Below are 14,151 nucleotides of genomic sequence, written 5' to 3' on the forward strand. Positions count from 1 at the left end.
GTGGTGCTCCGAAAACTGGTTTTTCTTGAGGCTGTGCGGCAGCAGAAAAGCACTTTGGGGCTAACACCCGAGAACTGGCCCTGCTCATCAGATGCCTGCTCCAGGCCTCAGTTCCACACACCGATCCAGGGACAGCCTGGCTGAAACGGGCGCTGCAGACACTCCTCAGTGAGGTGTGCCACGCTGCGGCTTATGTAACAAATGTTACCTGGGGAGGTGCACCTCCCAGGCAAACTGGAAGTCACACTTCCTCCTCCCAAATCTCACGTTAATCGAGCAACTTCTCCGGGGACAGATCAGTTTGGTGCAAAACCGGAAGAGGAGGAGGGAAAGAAGGTGGGGGAGATTTCTCGGGGCACCTCCGAGGTGGCTGGCTCGGGATCATAAGCAGGCCACTTGCAGAACTGTGGAAATGTGTGTTCCACCTGCCAGCCGGCCATCACCGGACCCCGAAGCAGGCTACTCAGCTTTTTCTGGTGTTCAAAGTCATGTATCTAATGAGATTAGGCTACTTTGAAGGTCCCTCCCAGAAATGGAATGCTATTCAACTTGGCCAAAGGAAGCTCCACCTCCAGTTGGAAGATTAATTTTCTGGTCCAGTGTCTGTGAAAAAATGATCACTTATCGCGGGAATGATGCTACCGAGCAAAGGAAAATTGGTCCTAATGGTCTGTGTTGGTACAATTGGGTAGGATGAGACAACTTCGATCTTCACCCGTTCCAGCGTGGCTCTGAACATCCTGGAAATGTGGCCAGTGCCACTGGAGATGTTCACCGGGAGTGTACTTACACCGAATTTCAAAATCTTAGCACGGTAAGAAAGGACGGGAAAGATCTCACAAGTAACTTACTATCTTGATCACATGTGAAAATAATATTTGACTTAGGAGTTAAATGTAGTACTAAAATGAATATCAGCTGTTTCTTTTTACTCTGTTCGGTGTGGCTACCACAAAATTTGAAATTACATATTTCAAATTTTGTGGTTATTTCTATGAGACAGCACTACTTTAAAAAAAAAGTTTTTATTGATTTCAGAGAGAGAAAGGGAGAGGGAGAGAGAGATAGGGACATCAATGATGAGACAGAATTATCGATCGGCTGCCCCCTACCAGGGATCAAGCCCTCAACCCTGGCATGTGCCCTGACAGGGAATTGAACCATGATCTCCTGGTTCATGGGCAGACGCTCAAACACTGAGCCATACCACGTGGGCCGGACAGCACTACTTTTGAAAGCATAGCTGGAAAACCAGTCATTTGCTTTCAACCCAATACTTTCTGTCTCTGTTCTCTCGTTTCCCCATCTGTTAAATGGCAAGATAGACTTTGGACTAAATTTCTCTTGGGGTTACTTCTGGATTGAATATTCCTTCAATGAAGAACTGAAGCCCAGAGAGGCCCTGAGACCACCCAAGGCTACACAGCTGCCTAGTAGGGAAGCTAGAAGAATACAGGTCAGATGAGGGCTGCTGGGCTGCCAGAGGGATGTCTGACTGCCAGCTTGGGCCCGATCCCCCAGGGAGCGGGCCTAAGCCAGCAGGTGGCTATCCTCTGAGGGGTCCCAGACTGCAAGAGGGCATAGGCTGGGCTGAGGGACCCCCTCCCCCTCCAGTGCACAAATATATATATATACACACACACACACATATATTTTGTTGATTTCAGAGAAAGGAAGGGAGAGGGAAAGAGATAGAAACATCAATGATGAGAGAGAATCATTGATTGGCTGCCTCCCGCACGCCCCCTACTGAGGATTGAGCTCACAACCTAGGCATGTGCCCTTTACCAGGATCTTTCAGTCTGCAGGCCGACGCTCTATCCACTGAGCCAAACTGGGTAGGTCAACAATAATAATAATACTCTTTATGGTTTCTTTTTTGAAATTTAGAAGGAATATTACAGAAGAAAAGAAAGGGATAAGTGTGTTTTTGAGAGAAGTTAAAAGGAAGTAGTTTATCCTAATAAGTTGGTTATTTCTGAATGTGTAAAAAGAGACCAACTAAGAAGGACAAAGGACATTGTAGAAGGTTAGTGGAAAAGGAATCTTGGGAAATAAATTTTTAAAAAGATTTAAGCAAGTTCAACAAATATTTTCTGAACCTCTACTCTGCCCAGTGCCTGGAGCCAATGTACCGCTTCCCTTCCTGGGAGCTTGAGGGGCTTATACTTCTTTGCAGCCCCGGCCACCTGCACCTCAAGAAACAAGCAGCCCTTTCACTCTCCCCTCCCAGCCCACTGGTCCCTTTATTCCTACTTTATTAGAGAGTCCAGGAGAAATTCGACATGAAGACAGGCACGCCTTGGGAGTTAAATCTAATTTTTCAGACCCAGAAAATCAGCATCGAAATCGATTTCATCAGCATCTGCGTGTTAGTTTGTAACCACCAGTCCCTCCAATTCTGCACGGGTGTTTGCATTCGTGTTGTGTCCCCAGCCTGTGATAGAACCACAGTTTGTAGAATTGGCCTCTAATCGATCGCTCTCCGGTCATTTTTTAAAGACCATCCTCCTCTGAGCTTGCACAGAAAAGCCATACACTGCAGAGAGTCCATTTTTCTCTGGCCATCAGCAGTGTGGCTATATGGTTTTGAGACTAGAGAAGGAGACAGGAGGACAAATGAATTGCAGGCCTTACAGATGTCCGCCCAGCATTGATGATGTAATAGAGCCCAGAAGCCAGGTGATTGTTCTGCTTAGGGTTAAGAAACAGAGCTTGGCCCTGGCTGGTTTTGCTCAGTGGATAGAGCGTCAACCTGTGGACTGAAGAGTCTCAGGTTCGATTCCGGTCAAGGGCACATGCCCAGCTTTCAGGCTTGATACCCAGTGGGGGACATGCAGGAGGCAGCCAATCAATGACTCTCTCATCATTGATGTTTCTATCTCTCTCTCCCTTCTCCCTTACTCTCTGAAATCAATAAAGATAAAAAAAAAAAAAAAAAAAAGAAACAGCTTGAATGGACAAGAGGAAAAGGCTTTGGGCTCAGATGTAGAAGTGGGTCCTTTGTCTGGAAGGTTACTGACGAGACAAGAAGAGGGGTGGGCTGTTTAATGTTATCAGGCGGCCCCGGTGGCTGGAAACCCTTGCATTTCCGGCCACATCACATCTTGTAAAACTCTGACCACCCTTTGGAAAATGAACAAGCCAAGCTGACGTGAGCCCCCACAGGGCCCCTCAATTCCGAGCCTGGGCCTCTTCTCCGAATGGGCTTCCATGCTGGTAGGCTTAGGCTGGGGACAACCCTCCTGGACCTCGGGCCCCCTCCCGGCAAAATGCCGGGGACGGGCCTGTGCTGCATGGACGTGCCCCTCGGACATCCCCCCTGGACATGGCCTGTGGCTGTGCTTTGTGAATGGATGTGACGCATGTGCCCTTGGGCATGCTCAGTGCATGCACACCATAGACAGGCACCATGGCTGTGCACTGTGGCATGACACACATGCTGCATGGATGTGCTCCGTGACATGCATGTGGAGGTGCTCCAGGGACAGGCACCATGGCCATGTCCCATGTATGTGTTCTGTAGTCACACTCCAGCCGTACACTATGCTCTGCTTGGAGATCATGCTTCAAGGGCCTGCACCATGGACACGCACCTGGAAGGAGTTTTGGCTGGTACACAGATGAACATTTAAAAATTTTTCAATTGCTACATATTTATTTCAGTGCACATTAGAAATGCATGTATGTTTGTATAAGGAGCAATCAAATCCATGCTTTTAATAATGAATGATAGCCCTAGCCAGTTTGGCTCAGTGAATAGAGTGTCGGGCCACAGACTGAAAGGTCCTGGGTTCAATTCTAGTCAAAGGCATGTACCTCGGTTGCAGGCTCGATCCCCAGCTCTGGTCAGGACATGTGTGGGCGGTGGCGGGGGAGTAAGGGGGGTTACCAATCGGCTTGTCTCTCTCACATTGATGTCTTTCTCTTTGTGTCTCTCCACCTCCCTTCCACTCCTTCTAAAAAAAGTTCAATGGAAAAATATACTCGGGTGAGGATTAGCAGCAACAAAATAAGAATGATAAAGAATTTCCTCTTTTTTTTTGCCCTAACCAGTTTGGCTCAGTGGATAGAGTGTCGGCCTATGGACTGAAGGATCCCAGGTTCGATTCTGGTCAAGGGCATGTACCTTGGTTGTGGGCACATCCCCAGTAGGTGGTGTGCAGGAGGCAGCTGATCAATGTTTCTCTCTCATCGATGTTTCTAACTCTCTATCCCTCTCCCTTCCTCTCTGTAAAAAATCAATAAAATATATATTTTTTAAAAAGAATTTCCTTTTTAAAATGATTCATTTGTTTACAATAGTTATTTATTTAAAGTAAGATACTCAATCAGGTGTTTGTAGATCTTGTAAAAACGAGGACGGTGATTCCCAGACAACCTTGGTGGAGAGACCAGGGTGTGCTGCTCTCTGTCACCTCTCCCAGCCCTGATGTTCTTTTGTCTATGATGGACCACCTACTCTGACAATCTAGAAAAATCCACTGAGGAGTCAGGTAAGTGGATAAGAAAGCAAGCCTGTTTAAAAAAGCACACGTTGCAGGCCTGGACCCGATCCAAGAAACCTTCTTGGCTTTGAATAATATGTGACCAGGTTTGCAACCTGTCATCAGACACCAGCGTGCTGATGGGCCGTCGGAAGCAGGAGGCTGGCCGCAGAGGAGGCTGGACCATGCGGGTGGGAACCTGACTGCTGCCTGTCCTGTCCACTGGGCATGTGTGAAATCTAGTCCTTTCTGTGAGCATTAGGTTGCTCTGGAAAGTACCATTTTCTACCCGGAATCCAGTCCCCTCCTGTGAGGAATGAGAACAGTAAGACTCAGAGAAGGTGTCTCCGAGTCCAGCCAAATGGAGGAGGACCATGTGCTGACTCCCCACCACGCTGCCAGGAGCCACCCTGGCACTCGTTACTTTCATCTTCCGGGTAGTTTCCATCATAATTATTACGCACACAATGTTCAAAAGAGTGCGTTTATTACCAAATTTTATTGAATTGCCCGAGTCTTGGGCGGGTTCCCCTTCCTTGCCTTGGGGGACGGAAGGAATTTGCCCGGACACAGCCTTCTGCACACCATCATTACTAACGCTCGATTCCAAACAGGGTGCGAGGGACCTCTGGGCAACCAGTCTGACCGGGAGAGGGTTCCCGCTGACTCACAGGCAGGCGGGAAGCACGGGCGGCTCCAAGAACCCACGCGGGGCCGTCCGAGGAGGCTGAAAGGAGCAGACGGGAGTGAGAGACAGTGCGGGAGGGAGATGGAGAGCACAAACTGGGTTCAAGTCCCCGCTCTGCCCCTTGCTGTGTGGTCTTGGACAAGTTACACAGCTTCTCTGAGCCTCCCTTCCCACCTCTGTGAGTAGCAATGGCAATAGAACCTACCATGGAGCCTCACTCTGTGGCCTAAGTGAATAATCTTAGACGGGTGCCTGGTACGCAGTATGTGCTATTGGGTGGCTCTCATCCTAGACCTTAGGAGGACAGCCCATGGATCCATAGACCCGGCCAGAACCACAGCTCTGGCCGGACTCACACCATGACCTTGGCCCAGTTACTGCACTTCTCTGGACCTCAGTTGTCTTGTGTGTAAAATCAGGGCATGATGGAGTGCACCTTACAGTGTTACTGGAAGGGGGGCCTGACCCTGGCAGGCTGGCCTAGAGCCAGCCAGCAGTGGGTGGGTTCTTGACTTCATGCAGGAAAAATTTCACAATGTGAACCCAGGTGACGAAGAGGGAACATTTATTAGAGCTGGAGACAGTGAAACAAGAAAGGGCTTAGCATAGAAGCAACAGGAGAGCCCAGGCTGGGCTGCCCTAGCTCTCCGGGAGTCAGAGAAAAGGGGGCCTTGGGAGCAGGTTCAGGGGTTAGACGGGACAAGCTGCTGCTGCCCACTGCTCCCCTGGTTGCAAGCCTCATGGGGTCCTTTAGGGTTTAGGAGGTGCATGCCTGTGGGGGGAGGAGAGGGAAGAAGAAGGGGAAGGGGAATGGCGGGGCTGCTCCTCAGAGGGAGGCCTGAGCTGGGTCCTTTGTCTTGAGGTTTTTCTCTCTCTCTTACAGGCTGGATCTTAGGGGAGGTCTCAGGGGAGGGTCTCAGCAGAATAGTGATCAGTTTTCTGGGTGTGCTCCTCCAGAGCCGTGGTCTCCCCTGATTGGTCAGTGCTTCATTGCAGCTGGTCCTGGTGTCAGCCACCTGGTTTTGCTGCTTTTCTGGGCCTGGAGCTGAAGTACAACGGAGGCCTAGATGTCATTTCTAAGGCTGTAACCGTCTGCATCTGCTGTAAATGGCTCTGTCAGTATGTCCAGCTATGTGTTTCACTTTCCCTACCCCACTTGTCCTGGCTTACTGGCCTGTCTCAGTAGGAGTTTTATGAGGGGTCATGAACTTGAACCCAGAGCCTCAGGGGGCGCAGACGGAGCCCCTGAGAAAGAAGAACTTGCATTAGCTAAGACTCTCGCCCTTGTATATCGTTGGAATCTTGTTGGGAGTGCTCAGGACAGAGCAAACCAGTGAATGTCTCCGATCACATGGATGGGGAGGGGGTGATAGGTGAGTAAGTGAAAAAGACCCAGGGTGAGGAGCCAGGATTAATCTCATGGTCTGAGTCTCTGGATGACCCTGGGCAGGGTCCCTCCGCTTCCGGGGCCTCAACTGCACCAAAGGTACAAAGAGGGTTGGAATCTCATCAGGGGTCCTCTCGTGAGAGATTTCCTTGGAGGTGCTGGGCCTCAGCCCCCCCCCCCCACCCCCCGCCTCATTTCAATCAAAGCACATAAAAAGTAATAATAGCAAACATCTGCTGGGTGCTGACCACTGGCCAGGTACTTGACATCCATGCGGGTCTACCAGTACTTTGTTCCTTTTCCCTAAACTGTATTCCATGGTTAGGATGTGCCATCGCTTCTTCGACCATTCACCCCATTCAAGGACAGTTTGGTCCTTCCCAGTGGGCGGCCGGTACAAACAAAGCCACGGCGGACATGTGTGCACAGGGCTTTGTGCGGACATGTTTTTGTTCCTCTTGGATAAACGCCCAGGTGTGTAATTGCTGCGTCATAAGGTAAGTGTATATTTAGTTTCTTAGGAGAAACTACCAAACAGTTTTCCCGCGTGGCGGTCCCACCGGTCATCCCCGCCAGCGGGGTGGGAGGGCGGTTTCTCCACCTCCTTGCCAGCATCTGCTGTGTCCCTGTCCTTGCTCTTAGCCGTTCTAATAGGGACGCAGCGAGTCTCCGAAGGGTCTTGATCTGCACTTCCCCAGTGATGCTGGATGTCTTTTCATGTGCTTATTTGCCATCTGTAATGCCTCTAACTCCTCATCCGTCAAGTCTCTTCATGTCTTTGGCCCGTTTTCTAATTGGATTTTTTTTTTTTAATTGTTGAGTTGTGAGAGTTCTTTATACAGTTTCCATAGGAGTCCTTTGTAAGATCTGTGTGGTTTACAAATATTTTCTCCCAACCTGTAGCTTGTCGTCTCATCCCCTTAATGGACTTTTCATAGAGCAAAATTTTCTAATTTTGATGAAGTCCAATTTATCCATTATTTTCCCTTTGATGGATTTTGGTTTGGCTTCCTAGGACCTAGCCTGAGGTTCCAAAGGCATTCTATCATTTTCTTCCAAAAGTTTTAGAGTTTTACTTTTTTTAAACTTTTTTTTTCTTTTAATTTTAGAGAAAGGGAGGAAGCGGGGGAAAGAGAGAGAGAGAGAAACATCGATTTGTAGTTCCACTTATTTATGCCTTCCTTGGTTGCTTCTTGTATATGCCCTGACCAGGGACCAAACCCACAGCCTTGGTGTAGGGGACGATGCTCTAACCAACTGAGGTTTCTTTTTTCAGTCTGAGACCCATTCCGAGTTAGTTTTCATATGAGGCGTGAGGTTTAGGTCAAGGTTGTTTTCTGGCCTGTGGGTATCCAGTGGCCCCAGCGCCCCTGTGTGAAAAGACTGTCCTACCTCTGTCGGGCATGGACCTACAATGCCCCTGGCCAGGGACACGGTCCTGCAGGGAGGCAGCAACTTGGAAGAGGGGGTGACATCAAGGGGAGCACCGGCTAGGACTTGGAAGGGTGCTTTACGACACCGCATGTGAGTATTGCCTTCACGTCCGGCTGGTGTGGCTCAGTGGTTGATCGTCAGCCCATGCACCAAGAGGTCACCAGTTTGATTCCTAGTTGGGGCACATGTCTGGGTGGCCGGCTCAATCCCTGGTGGTGGGCATGCAGGAGACAGCCAATTGATGTTTCTCTTTCTCTCTCTCCCTCTCCCTTTCTCTCTCTCTAAAAAATAAATTAGAAAAACACACATATTTAAATATTGCCTTCACCCTGGCTCTTTGATGCTGAGAGAGAATTTTAGTCTCTCAGACACCACACCCACCCCCCAACCCATTCATGGGAAAGAAATTGCAGAGGCGTGGGGACAGCTGCTGCACCCCCAAACACATGTAGATGTACCAGGGTTAGTCTCATGTCAGTAACCTCGCAGAGTCCCCATTAGGGATGTCTCTCTCCATTCCCTGCCACCCCTGTCAACGGCAATGAGGCCTGATGGCCGCTTGTCAAAATCTCTTGTTTTAGACCAGAAAAGGCAGCTAAAAAGAACACTTGGGGAAGGTCTCTGCTCACATCATCATGATGCTTTAAAGTTTGCCAAGCACCTGTGTCTACTCTCCTGGGCCTCACAGTTGCCTGGTGAGGGCATGGGTCACAGGTCAGTACGCCCATTTTACAGTAGGGGAAACTGAGGCTCAGAAGGTCAAGTGGCTCGCCTTTTCACGTTTCTGCATCCTTCCGCTAGGCCAGTGATGGCGAACCTTTTGAGCTCAGCGTGTCAGCATTTTGAAAAACCCTAACTTAACTCTGGTGCCCTGTCACATATAGAAATTTTTTGATCTTTGCAACCATAGTAAAACAAACACTTATATTTTTGATATTTATTTTATATATTTAAATGCCATTTAACAAAGAAAAATCAACCAAAAAAATGAGTTCGCGTGTCACCTTTGACGCGCGTGTCATAGGTTCGCCATCACTGCGCTAGGCGAAAGCACCCAAGATGATAAAGCAGAGTTTTGATACTGGCCCTAGCACTTCTCTCTTTGGAACCAAAAGACAACAAGGAGGTTGTGACCAACGGCCCAAGAATCTCAGAAGAAAGAGAGGCACCGAGAGAGACCAAATTCAGCTGTCCACGGACCCCTGCCAGGCAAGGAGGGAATTGTTAGCATCCCGCTTCCCCGCGAGGAAACGGACAGAGGTAGGATTCTGTGATGGTTCATTTGAAGTGTCAATTTGACTGGGCTAAGCAAAGGCTGCCTGGATGGATACCCGGCAAAACATTATTTCTGAGTGTATTTGTGAACATGTTTCAGGGAGGAGATTGGCATTTGAATGGATAGACGGAGTAGAGAGATCTGCCTTCACCCATGTGCGTGGGCAACATCCAAACCCTTGAGGCCCGAATAGAACAAAAGGGCGGAGGGAGGGTGACCGGCTCTCTCTCCTCCCACCCGTGCTCAGCTGTCGTCGGCACTCCTGGTTCTCAGGCCTTGGGTTTGGACAGGAACGGTACCATCCTCCTTCCTGGGCCCTCAGCTTGCAGACGGCAGCTCAGGGGCTTCTCAGCCTCCATCACCATGAGAGCCAGTTCCTCACAGTGCATCCCTTGCTCTATAGCTCAGATTCCTCTGGGTTCTGTTTTTTCTGGTTACCCTGGCTCATACACTCTGCACTCTATTTTCTGTCTCTGGACTTGGGGCTCTAAGGACCTTGCCTAAGTGGATGTGACGATGTTTCTGGAAAGTCTTTAACTATGAGAACAATACAGAGGCCCACTTAAGGAAAAGTAGAAAGATAAAGAAAGGGGAAGAAAGACGTCCGGTGAGTGACCCCTCACTCTGTAGAACATTTTCCCATCGACACCCCCACTTTCTGGGAGACATCAAGGTGAACTGTGCGTTTCACGGCAAGAGACTCCAGCGAGCTGAAGCTGATGAAAATCGTGAACTTGGAGTCCTGGCTGGGTGGCTCAGTTGGTTGGAACATCGTCCGGATACGCCAAGGTTGCCCGTTCGATCTCTGGTCAGGGCACATACAAGAAGCAACCAATGAATGCCTAAGTGGGTGGGATCGCAAATCGATGTTTCTCTCTTTCAAATGAATCAATAAAACATTTAAAAAATACTTTTCAGCCCTAACCGGTTTGGCTCAGTGGATAGAGCGTTGGCCTGTGGACTGAAGGGTCCCAAGGGCATGTACCTTGGTTGCGGGCACAACCCCAGGAGGGGATGTGCAAGAGGCAGCTGATCGGTGTTTCTCTCTCATTGATGTTTCAAACTCTCTATCTCTCTCCCTTCCTCTCTGTAAAAAATCAATAAAAAATATATATATAAAAAAATAAAATAAATAAAAAGAAAAAATACTTTTCAAAAACCATGAACTTGGGGTGGCCAGGACCCAGACTCTAACTGCACCTAACTGAGCAGACGGACAAACAATGACAACCATGTCCAGGCTGAGGGGCCCACGGAGGCCTCTCCAGAACGCTGCTTCCCAGGCTTCATCCTGTCCTCCGCCCATGGTAAAGTCTTCCTTCATGTTTTAAAACCTAAACACAACCAGTGCCCCTCTGGCTGTTTTTGTTTTGGTGTGTGACCTTTATGTGCAGATTGGGGAGCAGTTACTAAACCTCCCGTCCCCCTGGCGCTGGGTCTGAGCTCTTGGAAAACAATTGAGTTCCTGCCCAAGGCCGATTGAATGCTAAACACAGGCCTTTGGGGCCAGAAAGAAAGTTAGCAAACAAAGTGTGCTGTTTTGAGAAATCGGTCATAACTAGAGCTGCCATTTCTTGTGCTTTTTCTAGGGAAGGTTGGGTACTTAAGACACATTATTGTATTCCTTCCTGGGATTTGGCATTGTTTCCGGCAGAGGGAAGGCCAGAGAATAGCTTCAGCTTCCACAGTTGGCATGTGTAATGATTTATTATTATTATTATTGAAAGGGGGCAGCGATAGAATTTGGGGAGCCAGCTCATATTGTAAGAATATTAATCACACTCTGTTCACTGTGACTGTTTTATTCTGGTTAAAGAAGGCACTTCTTCCCTGGCTGGAGCTGACCTGGAGATGCAGCCTTCCTCCTCATTTGAAGCTGCCTGTTATCATGGAAAGATTAACCATGATGCTGCAGAAACAGAATCGCCAGCCCTTTGAAGGTCTCCAGCCCTTCTGCACACCTGCAGGCCTTTGCAGACCTCCAGCCTGCTCACCTGTTCACTGCCCACCTGGCACTCCCTTTGGCTGTCTCTCCTGTAACCCCAGTCCTTGCCTATCACTCTAGTGAAGACCCCCTAGTCCTTTTGCATGTCTGTAAACTGCCCTTTGCCTACTTTTCCTTTGTGCTTTTGCCATATAAGCAGCTGGCTTATGGGGGGCTGCAGAGCAGATTTCTGTGGACAACCTGCTGCTCTCCCGTGCTGCCGGCTGTGCTGGCATAAACGCTCATATACGATTCAACCCTGTCTCTGCTTATTTGGCTGGAGTAGTGACAGTCAGCACTGCCCCATTGTTATTATTATTATTATTATTACTACTACTACTACTACTACTAGAAGCCCGGTGCACAAAATTCGTGCACAGGTAGGATCCCTTGGCCTGGCTGGCGATCAGGGCTGATCAGGGCCTTCTGGCTGCCAGCTGGGGCCTCCCTTACCTGGCTACCAGCTGGTGGCCCAGGCCTTCCTTCATTCCACACTGCCCCCTGGTGGTCATCACATGTCATAGCGAGCGATTGGTCTCCTGGTCGAACTCTAGTGGGGACAATTTGCATATTAGGCATATATATATATTATTATTATTATTGCAGCTAGTATGTATAGAGCACTCACTAGGTGCTGGCAAAACTTTGCTTACTGAATATATGTAATTTTATAGAATTCCCATGATAATCTGATGAGGTGGGTGCTATTTTCATCATCGGGCCCGTCTTACAGCTGATGGGAATGAGAAACAGACAGTGGCTCTCTCCAAGCAGCCCAGCTGGTCGGTGGGGAGCGAGGCTTGCCCCAGGCCCTCCTCAGCACCCGGGGTCACCTTTAGCTCACCCTGCCCCCAACCTGCTTCCTGGTTCCAAAGCCCTCCTCTTCGCTGCCACCCCGTACATGGACAAAACGAACAACTTCTCTACGAGCAGACTTGGGGTCTGGGGTTTGAAATGATCCCCTCTGATCCCAGGCAGGGGCGTGGGCCGGGCCCTTTGGATTCATCCTCCATGTCCGCAGACCACCCACTCTCCTGTTTGAAGGGCACAGGCCCGGAGGTTCTACCAGGGCCTGGCCTCTCCCCTGCCCAGGGCTGAGCTGTTCCCTGTGGAAAAGTCTGGACATTGTGTATTCTCACTCCTTCACGGGGATTTGCGTGTTTGGGGACAATCTGCTCAGGTTGGGAGGGGAAACCACACCCACAGGTGAACCTGAAGTCTGCTCTCTCGTGAAGAGAAGTTCCAGCTCTTTTTGGAAACAGCTTTTCCGAACTCCCAGGTCCCTCCGGCTAACAACCCCTTTGTTCTCCAGTCCCGATCTTAAAAGGGCTCTTCCTCCCTCTTCCTCTTTGTTGGTTCAGACTCTTTTCATTGAGCTGTAATTTGCATGAAGGGAAACACCCATTTCCACGTGCAGTTCACTTACCTGCAGTTTGTCGTGTGCAAAGGGGCAGGCCACACCCTCAAGGTGCTGAGCAGCCCCTTCCTTCCCTCACACTACCTGGGCGAGGGCACCCACCAGATGCCAGCTCAGAGCCCGGCCCAGGGCCCGGAGCCAGGGACACCCAGTCTTAGCCTTCACAGAGCAGCTCCACTAAGGGCCGAGCAGGAGAGGGAACAGGTGATTGCTCTGGGCAGGCACCAGGTAATGAGAGGCTGGTGTGAGGTGCAGAAAAAGCCCAGCAGAGGGCCTTCCCAGCTGTGGGGAGGCAGGTACTAGAGAGCCAGTGCAGCGGATTCAGAGAGTGCGTGCGTGGGTGCATGCGTACCCTGCCCTGGGACACCTGGGATTTACGGCCGAGGAGCAGCGTGAGGGGTAAAGAACTTCTCTTCATGGGGGGAGGGAGGGAGGGGGATGGGGGCCCTGCCAGGCAGGGGAGGCTCCCTCGATGTATTTTCGACATTTGTTTTGCCCAAGGCCCAGGTCAGGGAGACGGACCTCGCACATGTTCACAAATGGGATAGGGGGTGGCCCCATTTATAGATTTCATTTTGGGGGGCAGCTGGGAAGTGGAGATGGGGGCGGAGTGGAAGGGCAACATTGACAGGAAAGCACCGTGCAGAGGTAGCTGAGTGTCTGAGTGTTAATCTGACCTCGCTTTCCGGTAGATGCGCCCTAGCGTTCCATTCTAGCGAAGAGCCGCCTCTCGGAAGGGCTCCTTTCACACGTATTTCATGACTGAATCAGACATTGTCCCTGGGCACTGGGGTACCGCAAGGACCAATCAGGACAAAGATCCTGCCCTCCCGGGGCTTCCATTCTCCCGAGGGGGCAGAGGGGAGACAGACATTAAGCAGGATAAAGATGTGAATTGATTCTGCTGGGGAAGGGGAGAGAATGCCACCTTGGCAGGTTTCCATGAGCAGCACACGGCGTGGGCTTGGGAGACCTCACTGGGAAGGAGACATCTGGCTAGGGAGCCAGCTAGGAGACAGGAGGACACCTGGGGGTGGGGGTGGGGACACTGAACCAAGGGAGAAGCAGGTGCAAAGGCCCTGAGGCAGGCTCATGCCTTGTGTCTGGGAGGGGAAACTTCCCCTTTTCCAACTCTTAGTTCTTCTGGCTGAAAAATCCAAATAACATCGGTCATATTAACAGTGGAAAATCAAGTTGTAACACCTGCTCCTGGAGCGTTCACAGAAGCATAAAAATTCCAAAGACAGCAAGGTACAAAGAGGGGCATAAGTGGATTAAGGAGGGGGAAGCAAGGATTCAGAGGGCGGGGAAGAGTTATTGTTTAGCAAACAAATGGGCCACCATGAAACAATGGAACAAAGAGAGAACTGGGGTCAAACCTTGTCAGGTTCCTCCTTGTCCATCACACTTTGCCTTGTTCATATTTAAATGTAGCAGGCTCTGATTCTAGCTCCTTTCCTGGAGCAAATTCTCAGGTA

This window comes from Myotis yumanensis, unplaced genomic scaffold (genome assembly GCF_028538775.1).
Source record: "Myotis yumanensis isolate MYYU_CA2020_CCGP unplaced genomic scaffold, mMyoYum1.0.hap1 SCAF_2, whole genome shotgun sequence".
NCBI lineage: Eukaryota > Metazoa > Chordata > Mammalia > Chiroptera > Vespertilionidae > Myotis > Myotis yumanensis.